Source organism: Hyla sarda, unplaced genomic scaffold, assembly GCF_029499605.1.
Source record: "Hyla sarda isolate aHylSar1 unplaced genomic scaffold, aHylSar1.hap1 scaffold_1839, whole genome shotgun sequence".
In the NCBI taxonomy this organism is placed as follows: Eukaryota; Metazoa; Chordata; class Amphibia; order Anura; family Hylidae; genus Hyla; species Hyla sarda.
Window position 1 is genome coordinate 44,492 of NW_026608487.1, and position 22,288 is coordinate 66,779.

The window sequence follows — 22,288 nt, forward strand, 5'->3', positions numbered from 1 at the left end:
AACTATGTAACTATGTAACATAACATGGGGGGGGGGGGGTCTCCTGGCTGTTCACACAGGTGTGTCATTGCTGTACATTGACCATGCATTGCTTCTGTGGTATTGCAAAGGCAAAGACAAATGCTTCCAGCCATCCATTGCACTAATGGATTGGTCATCAGCTGGCTGTCTATGTCCCGCATCAATATAGACCAAAGTACAGAGGGTTAGGCTATGCTATTGTGCACCTACCTGATGCATCAGAAGGTGCGAGGCCCTTGCTAAATTCTGTGCACAGACTTTGAGATCTATGCTTTAGACTGTATCTAAACCTGCTCCAACATGGACTGACATTCTGGCCTACTTTCAGCCGATGCGACTTGTCTGTCGCTGAACAGTCGCTTTTTATGTATTCAGCACCTATGTATAATGTTGTAAAAATGCTCTAGAAGCTAAAGTCGCAGAAATGTCACACATATTTGGCCTGCAACTTTCTGTGCGACAAATTCAGACAGGAAAAATCAGTATAAATCCTTAGAAAATTATCCCCCAGTGTCTCCATCTGCTGGCGGTATTGAATAAGCATTGCTGCACTGATGGGGTATGCATTAGACGAAAAAAAAGAAGAAAAAGAAGAATAATACGCCCAGAAAAGAGGCGAAAAGGAGAAAAACGTAAAAAAACGTGAAAAAAAAGTAAGAGGAAGAGAAGGGAAAAAAAGGTGGAAATGGGTTTAAAAGTGATTTCGGCGGAGAAATATATATATATATATATATATATATATATATATATATATATATATGCGCACACACACACATAGATATAAACGTATTCTCCGTTGAGATATTGCAGCCGCTGCTGTGTCCAGGCCCAGGAGCCTTAGCACTGTGCTGTGATGTCACTCAATACCACTGACATCACTAGGTGTAAACAACATCTCTCCTTTGCTGTGTATGTGACTATGGAGCTGTTTGGTGATGTCGTCTATTACGGCCTTCATAGAAGCAACAGGAGATTGTTGCATCCATCTTGAACCCTCAGAACTACAGTGCTATGATGTCACTCACTTCCACAGGCCTTGCAGAGTGTAAACAACAACAACCCAGCTTTGTTGTGTATGTAACCAAAGGGATTTGTGATGTCACCTAGAACCTTCACAGCAGCGACAGCTTTATGAGGAGCATCAGCACTGCTCTGCCTGAGCAGAACCATCACCGCCATAGGTTGTCAAATAACCCGGATTTAACCCACACAGGTAAGTCCAATGGGGTGCAGGCATGTCCTCTATGCTTACAGCTTCCCGTGGGTGTTGGTTTGATACCGTTTGGGGACAGCCAAGGAGGCATCTGCAGGCAACAAAGGTAGGTGTGTGCTTGTGTGTGTGTTTCCTATGCAGATCCTAAGCCCAGTGTCACATGCAAGTAGGAGGAGTAAGAAGGGTTCCTGGCAAATCCGGGTTATGGATTGCATTTAAAAAGGCCCCGTGGGAGTGCAATGGGCCCCTGTCTTGCTGCTTAGCAATAATGGTATGGGTTTAGGTTCTGCTGTGTGTACTGGTGGTTGACTGCCCCCCAGCCCAGAGTGTGCATGGAAAATTGTCTGGCAGCCTCCCTGACAGCAAGCAGTGATAGTGCCCATGAAGGGGACCTTGTTGGGCCCGCCCCTTTCACGGTTATCGCTTCTCGGCCTTTTGGCTAAGATCAAGTGTAGTATCTGTTCTTATCAGTTTAATATCTGATACGTCCCCTATCTGGGGACCATATATTAAATGGATTTTTGAGAACGGGGGCCGATTTCGAAGCTTGCTTCCGTCGCCCTATGCATTGACCCGATATGGCAGTATCTTCGGGTACAGTGCACCACCCCCTTACAGGGTTAAAAAGAAAGATTCCTACTTTCATTGCTACCTGCTTGCTGGCTAGCCAGCTAGCCAGCCCTGTGGGCCTTGCTGCTGCTGCAGCCAATAAACAAAAGGTGGTGCTGCTGCTGCTTCTGCTGCTTCTGCTTCTGCTTGTGTCTGGCCCCTGTTGGAGCGTCCAGGCACAGGACTTCTGCTGCTGCTGACTAAATGGCCTCCTTAATTGGATCATTTGAGTAGCCAGCACACCTGTGCAGGTAGGGCATGACATGATAGGCAGCTGCCTTGATAGCGGGTGGGTGCTGAATGTTCCTAATTGACAAAATAAGATTAATGCTTATGAAGAAATATAAAATCTCATCCCTTCCCCAATATCGCGCCACACCCCTACCCCTTAATTCCCTGGTTGAACGTGATGGACATATGTCTTTTTTCGACCGTACTAACTATGTAACTATGTAACATAACATGGGGGGGGGGGGGGTCTCCTGGCTGTTCACACAGGTGTGTCATTGCTGTACATTGACCATGCATTGCTTCTGTGGTATTGCAAAGGCAAAGACAAATGCTTCCAGCCATCCATTGCACTAATGGATTGGTCATCAGCTGGCTGTCTATGTCCCGCATCAATATAGACCAAAGTACAGAGGGTTAGGCTATGCTATTGTGCACCTACCTGATGCATCAGAAGGTGCGAGGCCCTTGCTAAATTCTGTGCACAGACTTTGAGATCTATGCTTTAGACTGTATCTAAACCTGCTCCAACATGGACTGACATTCTGGCCTACTTTCAGCCGATGCGACTTGTCTGTCGCTGAACAGTCGCTTTTTATGTATTCAGCACCTATGTATAATGTTGTAAAAATGCTCTAGAAGCTAAAGTCGCAGAAATGTCACACATATTTGGCCTGCAACTTTCTGTGCGACAAATTCAGACAGGAAAAATCAGTATAAATCCTTAGAAAATTATCCCCCAGTGTCTCCATCTGCTGGCGGTATTGAATAAGCATTGCTGCACTGATGGGGTATGCATTAGACGAAAAAAAAGAAGAAAAAGAAGAATAATACGCCCAGAAAAGAGGCGAAAAGGAGAAAAACGTAAAAAAACGTGAAAAAAAAGTAAGAGGAAGAGAAGGGAAAAAAAGGTGGAAATGGGTTTAAAAGTGATTTCGGCGGAGAATATATATATATATATATATATATATATATATATATATATATATATGCGCACACACACACATAGATATAAACGTATTCTCCGTTGAGATATTGCAGCCGCTGCTGTGTCCAGGCCCAGGAGCCTTAGCACTGTGCTGTGATGTCACTCAATACCACTGACATCACTAGGTGTAAACAACATCTCTCCTTTGCTGTGTATGTGACTATGGAGCTGTTTGGTGATGTCGTCTATTACGGCCTTCATAGAAGCAACAGGAGATTGTTGCATCCATCTTGAACCCTCAGAACTACAGTGCTATGATGTCACTCACTTCCACAGGCCTTGCAGAGTGTAAACAACAACAACCCAGCTTTGTTGTGTATGTAACCAAAGGGATTTGTGATGTCACCTAGAACCTTCACAGCAGCGACAGCTTTATGAGGAGCATCAGCACTGCTCTGCCTGAGCAGAACCATCACCGCCATAGGTTGTCAAATAACCCGGATTTAACCCACACAGGTAAGTCCAATGGGGTGCAGGCATGTCCTCTATGCTTACAGCTTCCCGTGGGTGTTGGTTTGATACCGTTTGGGGACAGCCAAGGAGGCATCTGCAGGCAACAAAGGTAGGTGTGTGCTTGTGTGTGTGTTTCCTATGCAGATCCTAAGCCCAGTGTCACATGCAAGTAGGAGGAGTAAGAAGGGTTCCTGGCAAATCCGGGTTATGGATTGCATTTAAAAAGGCCCCGTGGGAGTGCAATGGGCCCCTGTCTTGCTGCTTAGCAATAATGGTATGGGTTTAGGTTCTGCTGTGTGTACTGGTGGTTGACTGCCCCCCAGCCCAGAGTGTGCATGGAAAATTGTCTGGCAGCCTCCCTGACAGCAAGCAGTGATAGTGCCCATGAAGGGGACCTTGTTGGGCCCGCCCCTTTCACGGTTATCGCTTCTCGGCCTTTTGGCTAAGATCAAGTGTAGTATCTGTTCTTATCAGTTTAATATCTGATACGTCCCCTATCTGGGGACCATATATTAAATGGATTTTTGAGAACGGGGGCCGATTTCGAAGCTTGCTTCCGTCGCCCTATGCATTGACCCGATATGGCAGTATCTTCGGGTACAGTGCACCACCCCCTTACAGGGTTAAAAAGAAAGATTCCTACTTTCATTGCTACCTGCTTGCTGGCTAGCCAGCTAGCCAGCCCTGTGGGCCTTGCTGCTGCTGCAGCCAATAAACAAAAGGTGGTGCTGCTGCTGCTTCTGCTGCTTCTGCTTCTGCTTGTGTCTGGCCCCTGTTGGAGCGTCCAGGCACAGGACTTCTGCTGCTGCTGACTAAATGGCCTCCTTAATTGGATCATTTGAGTAGCCAGCACACCTGTGCAGGTAGGGCATGACATGATAGGCAGCTGCCTTGATAGCGGGTGGGTGCTGAATGTTCCTAATTGACAAAATAAGATTAATGCTTATGAAGAAATATAAAATCTCATCCCTTCCCCAATATCGCGCCACACCCCTACCCCTTAATTCCCTGGTTGAACGTGATGGACATATGTCTTTTTTCGACCGTACTAACTATGTAACTATGTAACATAACATGGGGGGGGGGGGGTCTCCTGGCTGTTCACACAGGTGTGTCATTGCTGTACATTGACCATGCATTGCTTCTGTGGTATTGCAAAGGCAAAGACAAATGCTTCCAGCCATCCATTGCACTAATGGATTGGTCATCAGCTGGCTGTCTATGTCCCGCATCAATATAGACCAAAGTACAGAGGGTTAGGCTATGCTATTGTGCACCTACCTGATGCATCAGAAGGTGCGAGGCCCTTGCTAAATTCTGTGCACAGACTTTGAGATCTATGCTTTAGACTGTATCTAAACCTGCTCCAACATGGACTGACATTCTGGCCTACTTTCAGCCGATGCGACTTGTCTGTCGCTGAACAGTCGCTTTTTATGTATTCAGCACCTATGTATAATGTTGTAAAAATGCTCTAGAAGCTAAAGTCGCAGAAATGTCACACATATTTGGCCTGCAACTTTCTGTGCGACAAATTCAGACAGGAAAAATCAGTATAAATCCTTAGAAAATTATCCCCCAGTGTCTCCATCTGCTGGCGGTATTGAATAAGCATTGCTGCACTGATGGGGTATGCATTAGACGAAAAAAAAGAAGAAAAAGAAGAATAATACGCCCAGAAAAGAGGCGAAAAGGAGAAAAACGTAAAAAAACGTGAAAAAAAAGTAAGAGGAAGAGAAGGGAAAAAAAGGTGGAAATGGGTTTAAAAGTGATTTCGGCGGAGAATATATATATATATATATATATATATATATATATATATATATATGCGCACACACACACATAGATATAAACGTATTCTCCGTTGAGATATTGCAGCCGCTGCTGTGTCCAGGCCCAGGAGCCTTAGCACTGTGCTGTGATGTCACTCAATACCACTGACATCACTAGGTGTAAACAACATCTCTCCTTTGCTGTGTATGTGACTATGGAGCTGTTTGGTGATGTCGTCTATTACGGCCTTCATAGAAGCAACAGGAGATTGTTGCATCCATCTTGAACCCTCAGAACTACAGTGCTATGATGTCACTCACTTCCACAGGCCTTGCAGAGTGTAAACAACAACAACCCAGCTTTGTTGTGTATGTAACCAAAGGGATTTGTGATGTCACCTAGAACCTTCACAGCAGCGACAGCTTTATGAGGAGCATCAGCACTGCTCTGCCTGAGCAGAACCATCACCGCCATAGGTTGTCAAATAACCCGGATTTAACCCACACAGGTAAGTCCAATGGGGTGCAGGCATGTCCTCTATGCTTACAGCTTCCCGTGGGTGTTGGTTTGATACCGTTTGGGGACAGCCAAGGAGGCATCTGCAGGCAACAAAGGTAGGTGTGTGCTTGTGTGTGTGTTTCCTATGCAGATCCTAAGCCCAGTGTCACATGCAAGTAGGAGGAGTAAGAAGGGTTCCTGGCAAATCCGGGTTATGGATTGCATTTAAAAAGGCCCCGTGGGAGTGCAATGGGCCCCTGTCTTGCTGCTTAGCAATAATGGTATGGGTTTAGGTTCTGCTGTGTGTACTGGTGGTTGACTGCCCCCCAGCCCAGAGTGTGCATGGAAAATTGTCTGGCAGCCTCCCTGACAGCAAGCAGTGATAGTGCCCATGAAGGGGACCTTGTTGGGCCCGCCCCTTTCACGGTTATCGCTTCTCGGCCTTTTGGCTAAGATCAAGTGTAGTATCTGTTCTTATCAGTTTAATATCTGATACGTCCCCTATCTGGGGACCATATATTAAATGGATTTTTGAGAACGGGGGCCGATTTCGAAGCTTGCTTCCGTCGCCCTATGCATTGACCCGATATGGCAGTATCTTCGGGTACAGTGCACCACCCCCTTACAGGGTTAAAAAGAAAGATTCCTACTTTCATTGCTACCTGCTTGCTGGCTAGCCAGCTAGCCAGCCCTGTGGGCCTTGCTGCTGCTGCAGCCAATAAACAAAAGGTGGTGCTGCTGCTGCTTCTGCTGCTTCTGCTTCTGCTTGTGTCTGGCCCCTGTTGGAGCGTCCAGGCACAGGACTTCTGCTGCTGCTGACTAAATGGCCTCCTTAATTGGATCATTTGAGTAGCCAGCACACCTGTGCAGGTAGGGCATGACATGATAGGCAGCTGCCTTGATAGCGGGTGGGTGCTGAATGTTCCTAATTGACAAAATAAGATTAATGCTTATGAAGAAATATAAAATCTCATCCCTTCCCCAATATCGCGCCACACCCCTACCCCTTAATTCCCTGGTTGAACGTGATGGACATATGTCTTTTTTCGACCGTACTAACTATGTAACTATGTAACATAACATGGGGGGGGGGGGGTCTCCTGGCTGTTCACACAGGTGTGTCATTGCTGTACATTGACCATGCATTGCTTCTGTGGTATTGCAAAGGCAAAGACAAATGCTTCCAGCCATCCATTGCACTAATGGATTGGTCATCAGCTGGCTGTCTATGTCCCGCATCAATATAGACCAAAGTACAGAGGGTTAGGCTATGCTATTGTGCACCTACCTGATGCATCAGAAGGTGCGAGGCCCTTGCTAAATTCTGTGCACAGACTTTGAGATCTATGCTTTAGACTGTATCTAAACCTGCTCCAACATGGACTGACATTCTGGCCTACTTTCAGCCGATGCGACTTGTCTGTCGCTGAACAGTCGCTTTTTATGTATTCAGCACCTATGTATAATGTTGTAAAAATGCTCTAGAAGCTAAAGTCGCAGAAATGTCACACATATTTGGCCTGCAACTTTCTGTGCGACAAATTCAGACAGGAAAAATCAGTATAAATCCTTAGAAAATTATCCCCCAGTGTCTCCATCTGCTGGCGGTATTGAATAAGCATTGCTGCACTGATGGGGTATGCATTAGACGAAAAAAAAGAAGAAAAAGAAGAATAATACGCCCAGAAAAGAGGCGAAAAGGAGAAAAACGTAAAAAAACGTGAAAAAAAAGTAAGAGGAAGAGAAGGGAAAAAAAGGTGGAAATGGGTTTAAAAGTGATTTCGGCGGAGAAATATATATATATATATATATATATATATATATATATATATATATATGCGCACACACACACATAGATATAAACGTATTCTCCGTTGAGATATTGCAGCCGCTGCTGTGTCCAGGCCCAGGAGCCTTAGCACTGTGCTGTGATGTCACTCAATACCACTGACATCACTAGGTGTAAACAACATCTCTCCTTTGCTGTGTATGTGACTATGGAGCTGTTTGGTGATGTCGTCTATTACGGCCTTCATAGAAGCAACAGGAGATTGTTGCATCCATCTTGAACCCTCAGAACTACAGTGCTATGATGTCACTCACTTCCACAGGCCTTGCAGAGTGTAAACAACAACAACCCAGCTTTGTTGTGTATGTAACCAAAGGGATTTGTGATGTCACCTAGAACCTTCACAGCAGCGACAGCTTTATGAGGAGCATCAGCACTGCTCTGCCTGAGCAGAACCATCACCGCCATAGGTTGTCAAATAACCCGGATTTAACCCACACAGGTAAGTCCAATGGGGTGCAGGCATGTCCTCTATGCTTACAGCTTCCCGTGGGTGTTGGTTTGATACCGTTTGGGGACAGCCAAGGAGGCATCTGCAGGCAACAAAGGTAGGTGTGTGCTTGTGTGTGTGTTTCCTATGCAGATCCTAAGCCCAGTGTCACATGCAAGTAGGAGGAGTAAGAAGGGTTCCTGGCAAATCCGGGTTATGGATTGCATTTAAAAAGGCCCCGTGGGAGTGCAATGGGCCCCTGTCTTGCTGCTTAGCAATAATGGTATGGGTTTAGGTTCTGCTGTGTGTACTGGTGGTTGACTGCCCCCCAGCCCAGAGTGTGCATGGAAAATTGTCTGGCAGCCTCCCTGACAGCAAGCAGTGATAGTGCCCATGAAGGGGACCTTGTTGGGCCCGCCCCTTTCACGGTTATCGCTTCTCGGCCTTTTGGCTAAGATCAAGTGTAGTATCTGTTCTTATCAGTTTAATATCTGATACGTCCCCTATCTGGGGACCATATATTAAATGGATTTTTGAGAACGGGGGCCGATTTCGAAGCTTGCTTCCGTCGCCCTATGCATTGACCCGATATGGCAGTATCTTCGGGTACAGTGCACCACCCCCTTACAGGGTTAAAAAGAAAGATTCCTACTTTCATTGCTACCTGCTTGCTGGCTAGCCAGCTAGCCAGCCCTGTGGGCCTTGCTGCTGCTGCAGCCAATAAACAAAAGGTGGTGCTGCTGCTGCTTCTGCTGCTTCTGCTTCTGCTTGTGTCTGGCCCCTGTTGGAGCGTCCAGGCACAGGACTTCTGCTGCTGCTGACTAAATGGCCTCCTTAATTGGATCATTTGAGTAGCCAGCACACCTGTGCAGGTAGGGCATGACATGATAGGCAGCTGCCTTGATAGCGGGTGGGTGCTGAATGTTCCTAATTGACAAAATAAGATTAATGCTTATGAAGAAATATAAAATCTCATCCCTTCCCCAATATCGCGCCACACCCCTACCCCTTAATTCCCTGGTTGAACGTGATGGACATATGTCTTTTTTCGACCGTACTAACTATGTAACTATGTAACATAACATGGGGGGGGGGGGGGTCTCCTGGCTGTTCACACAGGTGTGTCATTGCTGTACATTGACCATGCATTGCTTCTGTGGTATTGCAAAGGCAAAGACAAATGCTTCCAGCCATCCATTGCACTAATGGATTGGTCATCAGCTGGCTGTCTATGTCCCGCATCAATATAGACCAAAGTACAGAGGGTTAGGCTATGCTATTGTGCACCTACCTGATGCATCAGAAGGTGCGAGGCCCTTGCTAAATTCTGTGCACAGACTTTGAGATCTATGCTTTAGACTGTATCTAAACCTGCTCCAACATGGACTGACATTCTGGCCTACTTTCAGCCGATGCGACTTGTCTGTCGCTGAACAGTCGCTTTTTATGTATTCAGCACCTATGTATAATGTTGTAAAAATGCTCTAGAAGCTAAAGTCGCAGAAATGTCACACATATTTGGCCTGCAACTTTCTGTGCGACAAATTCAGACAGGAAAAATCAGTATAAATCCTTAGAAAATTATCCCCCAGTGTCTCCATCTGCTGGCGGTATTGAATAAGCATTGCTGCACTGATGGGGTATGCATTAGACGAAAAAAAAGAAGAAAAAGAAGAATAATACGCCCAGAAAAGAGGCGAAAAGGAGAAAAACGTAAAAAAACGTGAAAAAAAAGTAAGAGGAAGAGAAGGGAAAAAAAGGTGGAAATGGGTTTAAAAGTGATTTCGGCGGAGAAATATATATATATATATATATATATATATATATATATATATATATGCGCACACACACACATATATATAAACGTATTCTCCGTTGAGATATTGCAGCCGCTGCTGTGTCCAGGCCCAGGAGCCTTAGCACTGTGCTGTGATGTCACTCAATACCACTGACATCACTAGGTGTAAACAACATCTCTCCTTTGCTGTGTATGTGACTATGGAGCTGTTTGGTGATGTCGTCTATTACGGCCTTCATAGAAGCAACAGGAGATTGTTGCATCCATCTTGAACCCTCAGAACTACAGTGCTATGATGTCACTCACTTCCACAGGCCTTGCAGAGTGTAAACAACAACAACCCAGCTTTGTTGTGTATGTAACCAAAGGGATTTGTGATGTCACCTAGAACCTTCACAGCAGCGACAGCTTTATGAGGAGCATCAGCACTGCTCTGCCTGAGCAGAACCATCACCGCCATAGGTTGTCAAATAACCCGGATTTAACCCACACAGGTAAGTCCAATGGGGTGCAGGCATGTCCTCTATGCTTACAGCTTCCCGTGGGTGTTGGTTTGATACCGTTTGGGGACAGCCAAGGAGGCATCTGCAGGCAACAAAGGTAGGTGTGTGCTTGTGTGTGTGTTTCCTATGCAGATCCTAAGCCCAGTGTCACATGCAAGTAGGAGGAGTAAGAAGGGTTCCTGGCAAATCCGGGTTATGGATTGCATTTAAAAAGGCCCCGTGGGAGTGCAATGGGCCCCTGTCTTGCTGCTTAGCAATAATGGTATGGGTTTAGGTTCTGCTGTGTGTACTGGTGGTTGACTGCCCCCCAGCCCAGAGTGTGCATGGAAAATTGTCTGGCAGCCTCCCTGACAGCAAGCAGTGATAGTGCCCATGAAGGGGACCTTGTTGGGCCCGCCCCTTTCACGGTTATCGCTTCTCGGCCTTTTGGCTAAGATCAAGTGTAGTATCTGTTCTTATCAGTTTAATATCTGATACGTCCCCTATCTGGGGACCATATATTAAATGGATTTTTGAGAACGGGGGCCGATTTCGAAGCTTGCTTCCGTCGCCCTATGCATTGACCCGATATGGCAGTATCTTCGGGTACAGTGCACCACCCCCTTACAGGGTTAAAAAGAAAGATTCCTACTTTCATTGCTACCTGCTTGCTGGCTAGCCAGCTAGCCAGCCCTGTGGGCCTTGCTGCTGCTGCAGCCAATAAACAAAAGGTGGTGCTGCTGCTGCTTCTGCTGCTTCTGCTTCTGCTTGTGTCTGGCCCCTGTTGGAGCGTCCAGGCACAGGACTTCTGCTGCTGCTGACTAAATGGCCTCCTTAATTGGATCATTTGAGTAGCCAGCACACCTGTGCAGGTAGGGCATGACATGATAGGCAGCTGCCTTGATAGCGGGTGGGTGCTGAATGTTCCTAATTGACAAAATAAGATTAATGCTTATGAAGAAATATAAAATCTCATCCCTTCCCCAATATCGCGCCACACCCCTACCCCTTAATTCCCTGGTTGAACGTGATGGACATATGTCTTTTTTCGACCGTACTAACTATGTAACTATGTAACATAACATGGGGGGGGGGGGGGGGTCTCCTGGCTGTTCACACAGGTGTGTCATTGCTGTACATTGACCATGCATTGCTTCTGTGGTATTGCAAAGGCAAAGACAAATGCTTCCAGCCATCCATTGCACTAATGGATTGGTCATCAGCTGGCTGTCTATGTCCCGCATCAATATAGACCAAAGTACAGAGGGTTAGGCTATGCTATTGTGCACCTACCTGATGCATCAGAAGGTGCGAGGCCCTTGCTAAATTCTGTGCACAGACTTTGAGATCTATGCTTTAGACTGTATCTAAACCTGCTCCAACATGGACTGACATTCTGGCCTACTTTCAGCCGATGCGACTTGTCTGTCGCTGAACAGTCGCTTTTTATGTATTCAGCACCTATGTATAATGTTGTAAAAATGCTCTAGAAGCTAAAGTCGCAGAAATGTCACACATATTTGGCCTGCAACTTTCTGTGCGACAAATTCAGACAGGAAAAATCAGTATAAATCCTTAGAAAATTATCCCCCAGTGTCTCCATCTGCTGGCGGTATTGAATAAGCATTGCTGCACTGATGGGGTATGCATTAGACGAAAAAAAAGAAGAAAAAGAAGAATAATACGCCCAGAAAAGAGGCGAAAAGGAGAAAAACGTAAAAAAACGTGAAAAAAAAGTAAGAGGAAGAGAAGGGAAAAAAAGGTGGAAATGGGTTTAAAAGTGATTTCGGCGGAGAAATATATATATATATATATATATATATATATATATATATATATATATGCGCACACACACACATAGATATAAACGTATTCTCCGTTGAGATATTGCAGCCGCTGCTGTGTCCAGGCCCAGGAGCCTTAGCACTGTGCTGTGATGTCACTCAATACCACTGACATCACTAGGTGTAAACAACATCTCTCCTTTGCTGTGTATGTGACTATGGAGCTGTTTGGTGATGTCGTCTATTACGGCCTTCATAGAAGCAACAGGAGATTGTTGCATCCATCTTGAACCCTCAGAACTACAGTGCTATGATGTCACTCACTTCCACAGGCCTTGCAGAGTGTAAACAACAACAACCCAGCTTTGTTGTGTATGTAACCAAAGGGATTTGTAATGTCACCTAGAACCTTCACAGCAGCGACAGCTTTATGAGGAGCATCAGCACTGCTCTGCCTGAGCAGAACCATCACCGCCATAGGTTGTCAAATAACCCGGATTTAACCCACACAGGTAAGTCCAATGGGGTGCAGGCATGTCCTCTATGCTTACAGCTTCCCGTGGGTGTTGGTTTGATACCGTTTGGGGACAGCCAAGGAGGCATCTGCAGGCAACAAAGGTAGGTGTGTGCTTGTGTGTGTGTTTCCTATGCAGATCCTAAGCCCAGTGTCACATGCAAGTAGGAGGAGTAAGAAGGGTTCCTGGCAAATCCGGGTTATGGATTGCATTTAAAAAGGCCCCGTGGGAGTGCAATGGGCCCCTGTCTTGCTGCTTAGCAATAATGGTATGGGTTTAGGTTCTGCTGTGTGTACTGGTGGTTGACTGCCCCCCAGCCCAGAGTGTGCATGGAAAATTGTCTGGCAGCCTCCCTGACAGCAAGCAGTGATAGTGCCCATGAAGGGGACCTTGTTGGGCCCGCCCCTTTCACGGTTATCGCTTCTCGGCCTTTTGGCTAAGATCAAGTGTAGTATCTGTTCTTATCAGTTTAATATCTGATACGTCCCCTATCTGGGGACCATATATTAAATGGATTTTTGAGAACGGGGGCCGATTTCGAAGCTTGCTTCCGTCGCCCTATGCATTGACCCGATATGGCAGTATCTTCGGGTACAGTGCACCACCCCCTTACAGGGTTAAAAAGAAAGATTCCTACTTTCATTGCTACCTGCTTGCTGGCTAGCCAGCTAGCCAGCCCTGTGGGCCTTGCTGCTGCTGCAGCCAATAAACAAAAGGTGGTGCTGCTGCTGCTTCTGCTGCTTCTGCTTCTGCTTGTGTCTGGCCCCTGTTGGAGCGTCCAGGCACAGGACTTCTGCTGCTGCTGACTAAATGGCCTCCTTAATTGGATCATTTGAGTAGCCAGCACACCTGTGCAGGTAGGGCATGACATGATAGGCAGCTGCCTTGATAGCGGGTGGGTGCTGAATGTTCCTAATTGACAAAATAAGATTAATGCTTATGAAGAAATATAAAATCTCATCCCTTCCCCAATATCGCGCCACACCCCTACCCCTTAATTCCCTGGTTGAACGTGATGGACATATGTCTTTTTTCGACCGTACTAACTATGTAACTATGTAACATAACATGGGGGGGGGGGGGTCTCCTGGCTGTTCACACAGGTGTGTCATTGCTGTACATTGACCATGCATTGCTTCTGTGGTATTGCAAAGGCAAAGACAAATGCTTCCAGCCATCCATTGCACTAATGGATTGGTCATCAGCTGGCTGTCTATGTCCCGCATCAATATAGACCAAAGTACAGAGGGTTAGGCTATGCTATTGTGCACCTACCTGATGCATCAGAAGGTGCGAGGCCCTTGCTAAATTCTGTGCACAGACTTTGAGATCTATGCTTTAGACTGTATCTAAACCTGCTCCAACATGGACTGACATTCTGGCCTACTTTCAGCCGATGCGACTTGTCTGTCGCTGAACAGTCGCTTTTTATGTATTCAGCACCTATGTATAATGTTGTAAAAATGCTCTAGAAGCTAAAGTCGCAGAAATGTCACACATATTTGGCCTGCAACTTTCTGTGCGACAAATTCAGACAGGAAAAATCAGTATAAATCCTTAGAAAATTATCCCCCAGTGTCTCCATCTGCTGGCGGTATTGAATAAGCATTGCTGCACTGATGGGGTATGCATTAGACGAAAAAAAAGAAGAAAAAGAAGAATAATACGCCCAGAAAAGAGGCGAAAAGGAGAAAAACGTAAAAAAACGTGAAAAAAAAGTAAGAGGAAGAGAAGGGAAAAAAAGGTGGAAATGGGTTTAAAAGTGATTTCGGCGGAGAAATATATATATATATATATATATATGCGCACACACACATAGATATAAACGTATTCTCCGTTGAGATATTGCAGCCGCTGCTGTGTCCAGGCCCAGGAGCCTTAGCACTGTGCTGTGATGTCACTCAATACCACTGACATCACTAGGTGTAAACAACATCTCTCCTTTGCTGTGTATGTGACTATGGAGCTGTTTGGTGATGTCGTCTATTACGGCCTTCATAGAAGCAACAGGAGATTGTTGCATCCATCTTGAACCCTCAGAACTACAGTGCTATGATGTCACTCACTTCCACAGGCCTTGCAGAGTGTAAACAACAACAACCCAGCTTTGTTGTGTATGTAACCAAAGGGATTTGTGATGTCACCTAGAACCTTCACAGCAGCGACAGCTTTATGAGGAGCATCAGCACTGCTCTGCCTGAGCAGAACCATCACCGCCATAGGTTGTCAAATAACCCGGATTTAACCCACACAGGTAAGTCCAATGGGGTGCAGGCATGTCCTCTATGCTTACAGCTTCCCGTGGGTGTTGGTTTGATACCGTTTGGGGACAGCCAAGGAGGCATCTGCAGGCAACAAAGGTAGGTGTGTGCTTGTGTGTGTGTTTCCTATGCAGATCCTAAGCCCAGTGTCACATGCAAGTAGGAGGAGTAAGAAGGGTTCCTGGCAAATCCGGGTTATGGATTGCATTTAAAAAGGCCCCGTGGGAGTGCAATGGGCCCCTGTCTTGCTGCTTAGCAATAATGGTATGGGTTTAGGTTCTGCTGTGTGTACTGGTGGTTGACTGCCCCCCAGCCCAGAGTGTGCATGGAAAATTGTCTGGCAGCCTCCCTGACAGCAAGCAGTGATAGTGCCCATGAAGGGGACCTTGTTGGGCCCGCCCCTTTCACGGTTATCGCTTCTCGGCCTTTTGGCTAAGATCAAGTGTAGTATCTGTTCTTATCAGTTTAATATCTGATACGTCCCCTATCTGGGGACCATATATTAAATGGATTTTTGAGAACGGGGGCCGATTTCGAAGCTTGCTTCCGTCGCCCTATGCATTGACCCGATATGGCAGTATCTTCGGGTACAGTGCACCACCCCCTTACAGGGTTAAAAAGAAAGATTCCTACTTTCATTGCTACCTGCTTGCTGGCTAGCCAGCTAGCCAGCCCTGTGGGCCTTGCTGCTGCTGCAGCCAATAAACAAAAGGTGGTGCTGCTGCTGCTTCTGCTGCTTCTGCTTCTGCTTGTGTCTGGCCCCTGTTGGAGCGTCCAGGCACAGGACTTCTGCTGCTGCTGACTAAATGGCCTCCTTAATTGGATCATTTGAGTAGCCAGCACACCTGTGCAGGTAGGGCATGACATGATAGGCAGCTGCCTTGATAGCGGGTGGGTGCTGAATGTTCCTAATTGACAAAATAAGATTAATGCTTATGAAGAAATATAAAATCTCATCCCTTCCCCAATATCGCGCCACACCCCTACCCCTTAATTCCCTGGTTGAACGTGATGGACATATGTCTTTTTTCGACCGTACTAACTATGTAACTATGTAACATAACATGGGGGGGGGGGGGGGTCTCCTGGCTGTTCACACAGGTGTGTCATTGCTGTACATTGACCATGCATTGCTTCTGTGGTATTGCAAAGGCAAAGACAAATGCTTCCAGCCATCCATTGCACTAATGGATTGGTCATCAGCTGGCTGTCTATGTCCCGCATCAATATAGACCAAAGTACAGAGGGTTAGGCTATGCTATTGTGCACCTACCTGATGCATCAGAAGGTGCGAGGCCCTTGCTAAATTCTGTGCACAGACTTTGAGATCTATGCTTTAGACTGTATCTAAACCTGCTCCAACATGGACTGACATTCTGGCCTACTTTCAGCCGATGCGACTTGTCTGTCGCTGAACAGTCGCTTTTTATGTATTCAGCACCTATGTATAATGTTGTAAAAATGCTCTAGAAGCTAAAGTCGCAGAAATGTCACACATATTTGGCCTGCAACTTTCTGTGCGACAAATTCAGACAGGAAAAATCAGTATAAATCCTTAGAAAATTATCCCCCAGTGTCTCCATCTGCTGGCGGTATTGAATAAGCATTGCTGCACTGATGGGGTATGCATTAGACGAAAAAAAAGAAGAAAAAGAAGAATAATACGCCCAGAAAAGAGGCGAAAAGGAGAAAAACGTAAAAAAACGTGAAAAAAAAGTAAGAGGAAGAGAAGGGAAAAAAAGGTGGAAATGGGTTTAAAAGTGATTTCGGCGGAGAAATATATATATATATATATATATATATATATATATATATATATATGCGCACACACACACATAGATATAAACGTATTCTCCGTTGAGATATTGCAGCCGCTGCTGTGTCCAGGCCCAGGAGCCTTAGCACTGTGCTGTGATGTCACTCAATACCACTGACATCACTAGGTGTAAACAACATCTCTCCTTTGCTGTGTATGTGACTATGGAGCTGTTTGGTGATGTCGTCTATTACGGCCTTCATAGAAGCAACAGGAGATTGTTGCATCCATCTTGAACCCTCAGAACTACAGTGCTATGATGTCACTCACTTCCACAGGCCTTGCAGAGTGTAAACAACAACAACCCAGCTTTGTTGTGTATGTAACCAAAGGGATTTGTGATGTCACCTAGAACCTTCACAGCAGCGACAGCTTTATGAGGAGCATCAGCACTGCTCTGCCTGAGCAGAACCATCACCGCCATAGGTTGTCAAATAACCCGGATTTAACCCACACAGGTAAGTCCAATGGGGTGCAGGCATGTCCTCTATGCTTACAGCTTCCCGTGGGTGTTGGTTTGATACCGTTTGGGGACAGCCAAGGAGGCATCTGCAGGCAACAAAGGTAGGTGTGTGCTTGTGTGTGTGTTTCCTATGCAGATCCTAAGCCCAGTGTCACATGCAAGTAGGAGGAGTAAGAAGGGTTCCTGGCAAATCCGGGTTATGGATTGCATTTAAAAAGGCCCCGTGGGAGTGCAATGGGCCCCTGTCTTGCTGCTTAGCAATAATGGTATGGGTTTAGGTTCTGCTGTGTGTACTGGTGGTTGACTGCCCCCCAGCCCAGAGTGTGCATGGAAAATTGTCTGGCAGCCTCCCTGACAGCAAGCAGTGATAGTGCCCATGAAGGGGACCTTGTTGGGCCCGCCCCTTTCACGGTTATCGCTTCTCGGCCTTTTGGCTAAGATCAAGTGTAGTATCTGTTCTTATCAGTTTAATATCTGATACGTCCCCTATCTGGGGACCATATATTAAATGGATTTTTGAGAACGGGGGCCGATTTCGAAGCTTGCTTCCGTCGCCCTATGCATTGACCCGATATGGCAGTATCTTCGGGTACAGTGCACCACCCCCTTACAGGGTTAAAAAGAAAGATTCCTACTTTCATTGCTACCTGCTTGCTGGCTAGCCAGCTAGCCAGCCCTGTGGGCCTTGCTGCTGCTGCAGCCAATAAACAAAAGGTGGTGCTGCTGCTGCTTCTGCTGCTTCTGCTTCTGCTTGTGTCTGGCCCCTGTTGGAGCGTCCAGGCACAGGACTTCTGCTGCTGCTGACTAAATGGCCTCCTTAATTGGATCATTTGAGTAGCCAGCACACCTGTGCAGGTAGGGCATGACATGATAGGCAGCTGCCTTGATAGCGGGTGGGTGCTGAATGTTCCTAATTGACAAAATAAGATTAATGCTTATGAAGAAATATAAAATCTCATCCCTTCCCCAATATCGCGCCACACCCCTACCCCTTAATTCCCTGGTTGAACGTGATGGACATATGTCTTTTTTCGACCGTACTAACTATGTAACTATGTAACATAACATGGGGGGGGGGGGGGTCTCCTGGCTGTTCACACAGGTGTGTCATTGCTGTACATTGACCATGCATTGCTTCTGTGGTATTGCAAAGGCAAAGACAAATGCTTCCAGCCATCCATTGCACTAATGGATTGGTCATCAGCTGGCTGTCTATGTCCCGCATCAATATAGACCAAAGTACAGAGGGTTAGGCTATGCTATTGTGCACCTACCTGATGCATCAGAAGGTGCGAGGCCCTTGCTAAATTCTGTGCACAGACTTTGAGATCTATGCTTTAGACTGTATCTAAACCTGCTCCAACATGGACTGACATTCTGGCCTACTTTCAGCCGATGCGACTTGTCTGTCGCTGAACAGTCGCTTTTTATGTATTCAGCACCTATGTATAATGTTGTAAAAATGCTCTAGAAGCTAAAGTCGCAGAAATGTCACACATATTTGGCCTGCAACTTTCTGTGCGACAAATTCAGACAGGAAAAATCAGTATAAATCCTTAGAAAATTATCCCCCAGTGTCTCCATCTGCTGGCGGTATTGAATAAGCATTGCTGCACTGATGGGGTATGCATTAGACGAAAAAAAAGAAGAAAAAGAAGAATAATACGCCCAGAAAAGAGGCGAAAAGGAGAAAAACGTAAAAAAACGTGAAAAAAAAGTAAGAGGAAGAGAAGGGAAAAAAAGGTGGAAATGGGTTTAAAAGTGATTTCGGCGGAGAAATATATATATATATATATATATATATATATATATATATATATATGCGCACACACACACATAGATATAAACGTATTCTCCGTTGAGATATTGCAGCCGCTGCTGTGTCCAGGCCCAGGAGCCTTAGCACTGTGCTGTGATGTCACTCAATACCACTGACATCACTAGGTGTAAACAACATCTCTCCTTTGCTGTGTATGTGACTATGGAGCTGTTTGGTGATGTCGTCTATTACGGCCTTCATAGAAGCAACAGGAGATTGTTGCATCCATCTTGAACCCTCAGAACTACAGTGCTATGATGTCACTCACTTCCACAGGCCTTGCAGAGTGTAAACAACAACAACCCAGCTTTGTTGTGTATGTAACCAAAGGGATTTGTGATGTCACCTAGAACCTTCACAGCAGCGACAGCTTTATGAGGAGCATCAGCACTGCTCTGCCTGAGCAGAACCATCACCGCCATAGGTTGTCAAATAACCCGGATTTAACCCACACAGGTAAGTCCAATGGGGTGCAGGCATGTCCTCTATGCTTACAGCTTCCCGTGGGTGTTGGTTTGATACCGTTTGGGGACAGCCAAGGAGGCATCTGCAGGCAACAAAGGTAGGTGTGTGCTTGTGTGTGTGTTTCCTATGCAGATCCTAAGCCCAGTGTCACATGCAAGTAGGAGGAGTAAGAAGGGTTCCTGGCAAATCCGGGTTATGGATTGCATTTAAAAAGGCCCCGTGGGAGTGCAATGGGCCCCTGTCTTGCTGCTTAGCAATAATGGTATGGGTTTAGGTTCTGCTGTGTGTACTGGTGGTTGACTGCCCCCCAGCCCAGAGTGTGCATGGAAAATTGTCTGGCAGCCTCCCTGACAGCAAGCAGTGATAGTGCCCATGAAGGGGACCTTGTTGGGCCCGCCCCTTTCACGGTTATCGCTTCTCGGCCTTTTGGCTAAGATCAAGTGTAGTATCTGTTCTTATCAGTTTAATATCTGATACGTCCCCTATCTGGGGACCATATATTAAATGGATTTTTGAGAACGGGGGCCGATTTCGAAGCTTGCTTCCGTCGCCCTATGCATTGACCCGATATGGCAGTATCTTCGGGTACAGTGCACCACCCCCTTACAGGGTTAAAAAGAAAGATTCCTACTTTCATTGCTACCTGCTTGCTGGCTAGCCAGCTAGCCAGCCCTGTGGGCCTTGCTGCTGCTGCAGCCAATAAACAAAAGGTGGTGCTGCTGCTGCTTCTGCTGCTTCTGCTTCTGCTTGTGTCTGGCCCCTGTTGGAGCGTCCAGGCACAGGACTTCTGCTGCTGCTGACTAAATGGCCTCCTTAATTGGATCATTTGAGTAGCCAGCACACCTGTGCAGGTAGGGCATGACATGATAGGCAGCTGCCTTGATAGCGGGTGGGTGCTGAATGTTCCTAATTGACAAAATAAGATTAATGCTTATGAAGAAATATAAAATCTCATCCCTTCCCCAATATCGCGCCACACCCCTACCCCTTAATTCCCTGGTTGAACGTGATGGACATATGTCTTTTTTCGACCGTACTAACTATGTAACTATGTAACATAACATGGGGGGGGGGGGGTCTCCTGGCTGTTCACACAGGTGTGTCATTGCTGTACATTGACCATGCATTGCTTCTGTGGTATTGCAAAGGCAAAGACAAATGCTTCCAGCCATCCATTGCACTAATGGATTGGTCATCAGCTGGCTGTCTATGTCCCGCATCAATATAGACCAAAGTACAGAGGGTTAGGCTATGCTATTGTGCACCTACCTGATGCATCAGAAGGTGCGAGGCCCTTGCTAAATTCTGTGCACAGACTTTGAGATCTATGCTTTAGACTGTATCTAAACCTGCTCCAACATGGACTGACATTCTGGCCTACTTTCAGCCGATGCGACTTGTCTGTCGCTGAACAGTCGCTTTTTATGTATTCAGCACCTATGTATAATGTTGTAAAAATGCTCTAGAAGCTAAAGTCGCAGAAATGTCACACATATTTGGCCTGCAACTTTCTGTGCGACAAATTCAGACAGGAAAAATCAGTATAAATCCTTAGAAAATTATCCCCCAGTGTCTCCATCTGCTGGCGGTATTGAATAAGCATTGCTGCACTGATGGGGTATGCATTAGACGAAAAAAAAGAAGAAAAAGAAGAATAATACGCCCAGAAAAGAGGCGAAAAGGAGAAAAACGTAAAAAAACGTGAAAAAAAAGTAAGAGGAAGAGAAGGGAAAAAAAGGTGGAAATGGGTTTAAAAGTGATTTCGGCGGAGAAATATATATATATATATATATATATATATATATATATATATATATGCGCACACACACACATAGATATAAACGTATTCTCCGTTGAGATATTGCAGCCGCTGCTGTGTCCAGGCCCAGGAGCCTTAGCACTGTGCTGTGATGTCACTCAATACCACTGACATCACTAGGTGTAAACAACATCTCTCCTTTGCTGTGTATGTGACTATGGAGCTGTTTGGTGATGTCGTCTATTACGGCCTTCATAGAAGCAACAGGAGATTGTTGCATCCATCTTGAACCCTCAGAACTACAGTGCTATGATGTCACTCACTTCCACAGGCCTTGCAGAGTGTAAACAACAACAACCCAGCTTTGTTGTGTATGTAACCAAAGGGATTTGTGATGTCACCTAGAACCTTCACAGCAGCGACAGCTTTATGAGGAGCATCAGCACTGCTCTGCCTGAGCAGAACCATCACCGCCATAGGTTGTCAAATAACCCGGATTTAACCCACACAGGTAAGTCCAATGGGGTGCAGGCATGTCCTCTATGCTTACAGCTTCCCGTGGGTGTTGGTTTGATACCGTTTGGGGACAGCCAAGGAGGCATCTGCAGGCAACAAAGGTAGGTGTGTGCTTGTGTGTGTGTTTCCTATGCAGATCCTAAGCCCAGTGTCACATGCAAGTAGGAGGAGTAAGAAGGGTTCCTGGCAAATCCGGGTTATGGATTGCATTTAAAAAGGCCCCGTGGGAGTGCAATGGGCCCCTGTCTTGCTGCTTAGCAATAATGGTATGGGTTTAGGTTCTGCTGTGTGTACTGGTGGTTGACTGCCCCCCAGCCCAGAGTGTGCATGGAAAATTGTCTGGCAGCCTCCCTGACAGCAAGCAGTGATAGTGCCCATGAAGGGGACCTTGTTGGGCCCGCCCCTTTCACGGTTATCGCTTCTCGGCCTTTTGGCTAAGATCAAGTGTAGTATCTGTTCTTATCAGTTTAATATCTGATACGTCCCCTATCTGGGGACCATATATTAAATGGATTTTTGAGAACGGGGGCCGATTTCGAAGCTTGCTT

The 22,288-nt window shown here is 46.1% G+C and overlaps 9 non-coding genes and 1 pseudogene across 9 annotated transcripts; all 10 read left to right on the forward strand.

The window, feature by feature from the left end:
- The first annotated feature begins 1,653 nt into the window (after positions 1 to 1,653).
- Positions 1,654 to 1,844, forward strand: LOC130314631 (U2 spliceosomal RNA). The gene has a single exon (XR_008862281.1). It is a non-coding gene; the product is annotated as a U2 spliceosomal RNA (small nuclear RNA).
- A 2,090-nt stretch (positions 1,845 to 3,934) lies between these two features.
- LOC130314632 (U2 spliceosomal RNA) lies at positions 3,935 to 4,125 on the forward strand. The gene has a single exon (XR_008862282.1). It is a non-coding gene; the product is annotated as a U2 spliceosomal RNA (small nuclear RNA).
- A 2,087-nt stretch (positions 4,126 to 6,212) lies between these two features.
- LOC130314633 (U2 spliceosomal RNA) lies at positions 6,213 to 6,403 on the forward strand. Its single transcript, XR_008862283.1, has one exon. It is a non-coding gene; the product is annotated as a U2 spliceosomal RNA (small nuclear RNA).
- A 2,090-nt stretch (positions 6,404 to 8,493) lies between these two features.
- Positions 8,494 to 8,684, forward strand: LOC130314635 (U2 spliceosomal RNA). The gene has a single exon (XR_008862284.1). It is a non-coding gene; the product is annotated as a U2 spliceosomal RNA (small nuclear RNA).
- Positions 8,685 to 10,773: 2,089 nt separating this feature from the next.
- LOC130314636 (U2 spliceosomal RNA) lies at positions 10,774 to 10,964 on the forward strand. The gene has a single exon (XR_008862285.1). It is a non-coding gene; the product is annotated as a U2 spliceosomal RNA (small nuclear RNA).
- Positions 10,965 to 13,057: 2,093 nt separating this feature from the next.
- Positions 13,058 to 13,248, forward strand: LOC130314637 (U2 spliceosomal RNA). Its single transcript, XR_008862286.1, has one exon. It is a non-coding gene; the product is annotated as a U2 spliceosomal RNA (small nuclear RNA).
- Positions 13,249 to 15,314: 2,066 nt separating this feature from the next.
- On the forward strand, positions 15,315 to 15,505 carry LOC130314638 (U2 spliceosomal RNA). Its single transcript, XR_008862287.1, has one exon. It is a non-coding gene; the product is annotated as a U2 spliceosomal RNA (small nuclear RNA).
- A 2,090-nt stretch (positions 15,506 to 17,595) lies between these two features.
- On the forward strand, positions 17,596 to 17,786 carry LOC130314640 (U2 spliceosomal RNA). Its single transcript, XR_008862289.1, has one exon. It is a non-coding gene; the product is annotated as a U2 spliceosomal RNA (small nuclear RNA).
- Positions 17,787 to 19,875: 2,089 nt separating this feature from the next.
- Positions 19,876 to 20,066, forward strand: LOC130314641 (U2 spliceosomal RNA). The gene has a single exon (XR_008862290.1). It is a non-coding gene; the product is annotated as a U2 spliceosomal RNA (small nuclear RNA).
- A 2,088-nt stretch (positions 20,067 to 22,154) lies between these two features.
- On the forward strand, positions 22,155 to 22,288 carry LOC130314644 (U2 spliceosomal RNA; annotated as a pseudogene; the record flags this gene model as incomplete).